An 8,040-nucleotide genomic window follows, 5' to 3' on the forward strand; every position below is an offset into this window, starting at 1 on the left:
AGGGGCACCACAGTTCCACTCTGTAGATACGTGTTTGGGGAATCCAGATGGCAAAATCAAAGGCAAGTTTTATTTCTACAAATTAAAATGTCAAAGTCCCATTGGACCTGTGGATTAATTCATCTCAAAGTTTCTCTCCCCATAAACAGACAGACTCATGGTTCAGGACGATCAATTTTAGTTGCTTAATCCACCCGATGGCCTGGCTCTGATCCCAGTGAGGTGCTCTGGTGTTCTGGGTAGAAGGTCCCAAGAGGTTCCGTTCTCAAGGATCTTCCTTCCTCAGTTAAAAAATAATCATCAGCTGTCACTCCTGGCTTTGCTCTTCTCAGTCCATGTCTGGCAGGGACCTGGCTTACTTACCAAGCCCAGAAATATTCCCCTGGCCTCCTCTCTCCACCCGCTACTCTTTTCTCTGGCACGCCGTTGTTAGTTATCCTTCAGATCTCGGCTTAAACATCATTGCCACTAAGTCAGGGGCCTTGCACGTATTACTGCATCTTACCACATTGCGGGCCAGGAGCTATTTCCGTGTCAGATGGGGTGTTCTGTAAGGATAGGGACTGAGTCTCCTTAATTGCCATTTCCCCAGGGCCTAGCATAAAGCCCGGCTGTTTGCTGAATGAATGAAGGTTCTGCAGGATGTGGTTGATCTTGGCGAGGTGAAGATACCTTTATCTTCAAAGCCTCTTCATTCTTCCTCAGATCTGTCATCAGGGAATCACATACCCTTTACAAGCGATTTCTTCTCGCCTCCACTCATTCTCTTGCTAACAATTCAGTTGGTGGCATTCAATTGCCTTCCTTTGCTCTTGTGCTTTGTTGATGTAGTGACAACTCCAGCCACTCCTTTAATTGATGGGGACTATGTGTGTGCTGCTTGCTCTTCTGAGTCTGTCAGCTTCAGGACATTGCTTGATGGGAGAGATGTGGGCATATCCAGGCTCCTCCTAGAATCCCACTTCTTCTGAAGTGTACCAGTCAGAACCACTGAGGTTTGGGAAACCTAAGCAGGGGCTTGGGGAGTCCCTGTGTCACCTGTGTTCACGGCTCTTCCCTGCCAGCTTTGATTTGAGCCTTAGTTTCAAACCCAACCCACACCCTCAAACTTAGCCCCACATGTCGATCTCATCCCTCTCTGTAACCAGAACCCGACGTTGTCCCATCACCACCCATGCAACCTCTGAGCCCCCGCCCTTCTCGTGCAACCATGGCCTCACCTGGCAGACCTCCACCTCCAAATCATCACTGAAAGCTGGGTGGACAGACAGCAGCTGCAAGGCTCCTTGGCTTCTCTGTGACTCTTTGCCTATCCATTGTCACTCACAGCTTCTGCTCCCAGAGTCTTACCTCAGAGGTTTCCTCTGCAGGACAGCTCCTCCCTGGGTGCTGCAGGGTGAGCCCTGGGCTACATGGGGACTTGGGAGAGGGGGCTGAGGAGCTTGCTGACTGTGTGGGGAGGAGTTTAGAATGAGTCAAATTGCAGTGCCAGCCAAGGCAGGGGTTGTGGGGAGCTTGATTGAGCCTGAGCCCAGGGAGTCTGGCGGCCACTGAGAGGGGTTGGGGTGGGCAAGTACAGGCAGGGGAGGGCAGGGCTTAGAGGAGTGGGGTGGAGTTGCCATGAAAGGGACTTCGGAGGAAGAATAGGCTTTGGAGGAAGAGTAGGCAGCCCAAGCCCTCTGTCTGTCCTTCCCAGAAAGGTTCTGGGGCTGGGCTGCACTTCATCCGGTAAGCAATCTGTGGCCTTCTCTGAGTTTTTGTCCAGCCTCTTCCTACCTCCTGTATCTCCCTGTTTACTCCTTTCTAAGCCTGTCTTTGATTTTCTGTTACTGTCTTAGAATAGAAGCAAATACCAGTCAAACCAGGGCCATTCTTCCCTGGAGAGTCATGGATTTCTTAGGAAAAAGCAAGGGGCCCTTTTGGAAATTTGTATTGGTTCCCAGCTCGTGGCCTGGGCCCTCTGCCTCCTCTGTATCCCTCTGAGTCTCTGGAGGGGCCATTTAGACCATGTGTCTTTCTGTCTGCCTCTGTCCCTGTCTCTGTCTTTGCCCCTTAACTCATCACTATCTCTCCCAATCTCTTTCTTCTCTCTCTCTGGGGTCACAGGGGGAACCCCGGTAGTCTCCTGGACCAGACCTTTATAAAACCTGAAAAGGAAGTGGGTGGGGAAATGAGATGTTTGGGCTGGAGACTGGTTGGGGAAAAATGAGAGGGAGGAATTGGGACAGGGTTCTTCCTAGGAGTGGGGCCCTCTTCCACTGCTGAGGATAAGGCCCAGAGACTTACACGGACTGTGAGCTGGGCCCAGAGGGAGGGGACTGTAGGACTGTGACATATGCTTTGGAAACTATGCTGACACCCCAGTGCCTTCACCCCATCCACAGCCTCCCCACTGCTGCCCTCCCCGAAAACCCTGCAGGGCTCAGGGTTTAGGGCTGGAAGGCTGACAGCTTCTTTTATAGGACTCAAATTGCAAGAAGGTAGCAATTAAGCCTCAGAGGGTCAAGGGGAAACAACAATGGCACTCTGCCCTTTCAGGCTTTGAAAGACCCCCATGTGGTGCCCCATAAAGCAGCTGTTCTAGGAGCATGTAGTCCCTCAGTTTCTCCCAACTCCCATCTCCTAAGGACTCCAAATCCAGACCACCCCTCCTCCCCACTCAGTAAGACTCCCTCTGATGGACCCCATCTTCTAGTTCGGTTTGGTGTCAGAGCCCAACTCATAGTCAGTAGCTTCCTGCGTCTCCTCCCCAGATGTTTTTCCTGGAGCTTGGCCAGGTGGTGAGCTTTAGTAGTGGAGCAGGGCTTCAGAGGGTCCATTCTCTATGGGATTTAGTTGCCTCATACCCCTTAGATGGGCTCGTGTACATTTGGCTTCCTCCTCCAAGTCTTGGGACCCCAATCAACATGTGCCATTAGTAGTCTCTCCACACTAAGGATTGAAAATTCTAGCCAAACCTGGATTTAGCAGATGGAGGCTGAAGTCTTTCTATATTAGAAATAAAACCTCATCTTTGATCCCCATCAACTCCCGCTGCTTACGTGTCTTTAAACCATGTTCCAACCCTAACCACAGCCTATTTCAACGTGAATCTCAAACTTAGTTCTAACCCAATGCTAAATCAATCTAAACCCAGCCTTTGATTTAGCCCTAACTGTATTCCCAGGCAGAGCTGTAAATGAAACTAAAACTATTCCTTATCGTAACACAAATCCCAGCCATAAACCTGAGCCTCAATTCTAGCTGTATTTCTAACCCTAATCCCAACCTTAACTCTAATCCCAACCTCAAATCTGACTTCAACCTCATTCATAATTCAACTAACCCCAAACTTAACCCCAGCTCTAACATTAGCCCACATCCAGAACTCAATTAAATCTGAAGCCTGCACTGTAGTTTAGTGGAACCACAACGTTACTGCTTTCTCCTCAATCTCTCTGTTCGTGGTCTGACCTGTTTTCCCTCCCACTCACCCTGACCTTCCATGGTTCTTGTTCGTGAGTGGGTCTAGTAATCCACAGGATCACCAAGACCATTTTTTGGACCTCTCTGGACTGACACCCTGGGTACCTGGGTATCCCAGCTTAGGCACCAGCCGCATTGGCTGAATCCCCATGTTTCTCCAGGTCTCTGTTTCCCCATCTGTAAAATGGGGATAATGATCCCTGCTCTTCAAAGGGAGCAGGACAATCCCATAAACCTAAAAATAAATAAGGAAATAAAGATATTCATTGTGTACATCTGGTAGGTCTCAGAGCGCCCTGTTATTGTTGGGAGTTCAGGTGCAACGGCTTGGAATGCAGAGACGCGTGGACTCCTTGTGTTTCCTTAATGTTCTGACTTATTTTTCCCCAGAGGGGTGGGCCCTGGCAGCATCCCTGAGCCCCATAACTCTCCCTAACACTCTTCCTCCTCTGCCCTTTCTGTGCCCCATGGTAGGGATGGGGGCAGTCCCTGACTCCTTTGAGGGAGTCGAGCTATTGAATGGGGTCACTCATGTCCTGACTCCCACCATGGAGTCCAACAAGGCACATGCCCATTCTGTCCCCCTTAGACAAGCCAACAAGGGGGGGCCCTTCACTTGCTCCCCATGCCTACCAGGACCCTCCCCACCCCAGCACGAACTTACCCAGAACTGTGCTGATTTAGTCAGCCTGATGACCAGTCCAGGTTATGAGGGTCCTTGGTCTCAAGGACCCAGTTAATACTGGGACTGCATTAACCCTCAAGACCTGGCTACTCTTTCTGGGCAGAGAAGCCAGGACACCAAGCAATCCCTCAAGAAGTTCACTCAGAGGGGCTTAGCCATCCTCACAGAGACACCCTGACACAGACATCCTGCCTCCCTCCCACAGACATTGCTGAGGGGTGCACACGCTTACACAGGCACCCCCTTCCCTGGTCCTCTTGGCGCTGTTCTCTCCAACACTCCCTCACCAGCCCATCAGTCACCTTACCCCTAGCACACACCCTGGACCCCCCATAGCACCCCTGCTCCCAGGGGTCCCCTACACTTGGGGATGGCCTTGAGTCAGGTATGGGTGTGGAGGACAGTTCCAGAGGGGACAGCCAGGAGGAGACTCTGTTCCTGCACACACCCCTTCTCTCCTCTTTCAGCTCAGGAGGCCTGAGTCCCTTTGAAAGGCCTGAAGCCTGGGGGAAGGTGGGCTGGACACTCCTGGGGAACCCTATGCCCTGGGATCAGGATTAACTCTTCAGGGCCTGGCCACTCTTTCTCCCAAGCCTGGCTTCTCCTTCCTCTTCCCCACTTCCCCCAGGGAAGGAGGCAGCAAATGAGTGGTGAGGGGAGCCCTTGGAAGCTGTAAATGAGGTGACTGTTGTCACCCTGAGGATGTGGCCAGGAGGAAGTGAAGTTTAACAGGTGCCTAATTACAAGTCCCGCTGGCTGTCCTGTGCCACTCTTAGGACAGGGAAGAGCTTGGGTGAGGGCTGGGTAATGCCCAGGTAGGCCACCCTGTCACCCTGCTAATTAGGGTTCCTGGGACTCCTCCCCAAGGCGGGGACCAGGCCCCCTCCCTCCCATAGAAATAACTCCAGCTGCTCCCCAGCTGGGCACTCATTGCACCTTCCTGCCACCCCAGGCAGTGTCTGGGCCCTCAGCTCCCCCTCCCTCCACCCACCCCCTCACACCCACCACTACGACCCCACGGGATACCCAGCCCAGACGGAGGAAACACCGAGCCTAGAGACATGAGAGTTGGAGGAGCATTCCACCTTCTACTCGTGTGCCTGAGCCCAGGTACGGGGCTGGGCAGGGGGCAGGGTAGCCAGCATGAGGCTAGGTGGGAAGGAAAGGGGCAGCAAGGGCTCACAGTGGAGCCTGGGGCTGCCTGAGTTGCCTGGAAGGGTGCTGCCCACCCTTGCCCTGCTGCAGCCGGGTGTGGGTATTACCAGGGGACCTTTCCCCAGGAGACCCTGTGCCTGATGTTCAGGGTGTGTGTCTGTAGTGCAGAGGTCTTTGAGTGGATCTTTATATGTCCCCTGTCGGGCTCACACATGTGTGCAGGTGCCCTGCAAGCTCATGCCGTGACTAGGAGGAGAGGGATTGATTGCTCTGCAGGAGCTGGAGGTGGGGTAGGAGAGAGGTAAGCACGGGCATTGGGTGAGGGCTCAGGAGGAGCTTGGGAAGGATCAATTTTCATCAGACTGTGTGCTATTCCCAGCGCTACTCCTTCTCTCCAAAGGCCAGGGCCAAGGGGCAGGGAAGTCTCTTGCCTTGAAAGGGCAAGAGACTAAGTCTGGTGTAAGTCTGAGTGGTTTCTTCCATCATGGCCAGTGACAGCTCAGGCCTGAGACCTCAGCCTTGGGCCCCCTGTGCTATGACAGGGCAGTGCCCCACTCTAGGATGAGGCCTGAGGGTGGTGGGGATGGCAACTCCAGAGACTTCTCACCCCACCAGGACAGGTCCACAGGGCAGGGCTCAAGTTTGGACATTGTGGCTTCCTGCCCAGGTTGGGGCAAGTTCCACCAAGGGGCATTCTATGCCAACATCACTGGAAAGGGCTCCGAGTCCCTCTTGCAGTCTGGATTTGGGATGAAGGGGCATGAAGGAAGAATTTGGGAAGGTGGGGTGACATTTTCAGCCTTTGTGTGAGCGTGAATGTGTATGTGAGTGTGTGGGTGCGTGCGCCTGCGTGGGAATGATGACATTTCCGGCAGGATAGCTGCAGCCCCTCTCTGTCTGATGAGAGCAGGGCTGGCAGAGTCCACTCGGGAGGCTCCAGCTGTGCTGTGGGGACCTGGACTTCCCCCTGTGTGGTGTGTCAATGGGTGTGTGAGGACAACTCAGCACTGGCTGCATTAATACCCTCAGCTGGAGCCGCCTTTTCTCCCCTCCCTTACCTCCAGAGGGAAGATCAGGAGTTCTGGAAGCACCTTGAAGATTCAGAAACAATTTGCAAGCAGAGAGTAGGCACCACTATTGAGATGACACCCCGTAAAGCATGGCCAGTTTCTGGTGCTTTTGGGGGGCAAAGAATCACCACTGTCCTCTTCCTTGGAGAGCCCATGTGATTCCTCCATTCCTGTCTCTCCTCAAGTCTCCCATCCAGCTCTCTCTTCCACTTTGCCTTTCTTCCCTCTCTCCAGCCTCTCCTCTCACATTCCCTGTAGTACTTCCTTAGTGCTACAGCAAGAGGAATCAAGGTGAGACATTAGGAGCAACTTCCCAAGGAGAGGGAGGGGTGCGGAAAGGCTGGAACCCTTGGGAGGAGGTTGAGAAGACTTCTAAGGAGATAGAAAAGCTGGGTGAGGCTCCCTGGTCTGGGACAATTGAAGAATCTCTCAGCCTGGTGCAGGGTGGAGGTGCTTTTCTTGCAGCCTGTCGCTCCTTCCCAAGCCCCTCTCCCTGAATGCTTACCATCCTGCCTGGCAGGCTCCTATGGCATGGAGAGAGTCCTTCCTGTGTGGGTGCTTCCAGCGGTGCTTCTCCAGGGTGGAGCCTCTGCTCTCAGCCGAGTTCTGGCTCATCCCTGGCTTGCCTTGAGCAGCCTCAGGATCTGGCAGATGGCAGCAGGATCCTTATCTCAGGAATGAGCTGTTATTCTCTTGGCCTGGAGCTGGAAGAGGCATCACTAGGTCCCGTTAGAGCCCCAGCAGTCAGCCTGCCTGCTCTGGGTCACCTTGGAGTCTAGCTGGGTTATGACAGAGCTGATGGCCCAGCCAGTGTTCCTAGGGGGGATGTTCAGGGATCCCTGAGCTGTTGAGGGTGTTGAAAGGGCCCTTGCTGGCCTCTCTGGAGCCAGGCTAAGCCTTCCTGGCAGGGCTTCCATAGATATGTCTGGTCTTGAATGAACACCTACAGGGACTATATGAACACATGGTGGGTGTGTCTTTTGAATTAATATGTTCTGTGTTTGTGTGCAGATTGTGTCTGTGTCTGAATGAATCTATATAGTGTCTGTGTTTGTAGGAAGGTGGGGCCACATAGGTATGTATCTGCATTTTGAGGCCTTGTAAGAGTGGGCCACGTGCCGATTTGTTTGCCTGTGATGGTGTAATTGTGTGTGTGCATGTGTGAGATCTCTACGTGTAAACATGGTCCTGAGCCACATGATAGAACAGAATGATTGCTGAGACCTGGGGCTGTGACTCCAGAAGACATGTTGACTCAAAAAAGAACGCAGACGGAGAGTGTGTGAGGCCTGGTGAGGGGCCTGCAGAGGCAGGGTTGCTGGAGACTGGGAGGTGGAGGGCAGAGTGTCCAGGGTGGGGCCCTGGCTACACCCCCCGGTCTTATCCCTCTCTAGGTCCAACCGGTTGGGGATAGGCCTGCCTGGGGCTTCAGGGTAGGGAGGGACAAAAGCTCAGTCCTGAGCTCCTGGGTCCTGGGATCCTGGCTCCTCACCCAGGATTGCCTGCCACTGACTCAGTGGCAGGAGGGGCCTCACTGGAAGCCAGCTTGTGGGGGCAGCTGCATGTGAGCCACACAATCACATAAGAGGAAGCACACACAGTACACAATGCTGTGTAGTCAAGAGAGACTCACAATGTCCTACAGATACCTGTGGCCATAGTCCC

Source organism: Pan paniscus, chromosome 1 (genome assembly GCF_029289425.2).
Source record: "Pan paniscus chromosome 1, NHGRI_mPanPan1-v2.0_pri, whole genome shotgun sequence".
NCBI classification, from domain to species: Eukaryota; Metazoa; Chordata; class Mammalia; order Primates; family Hominidae; genus Pan; species Pan paniscus.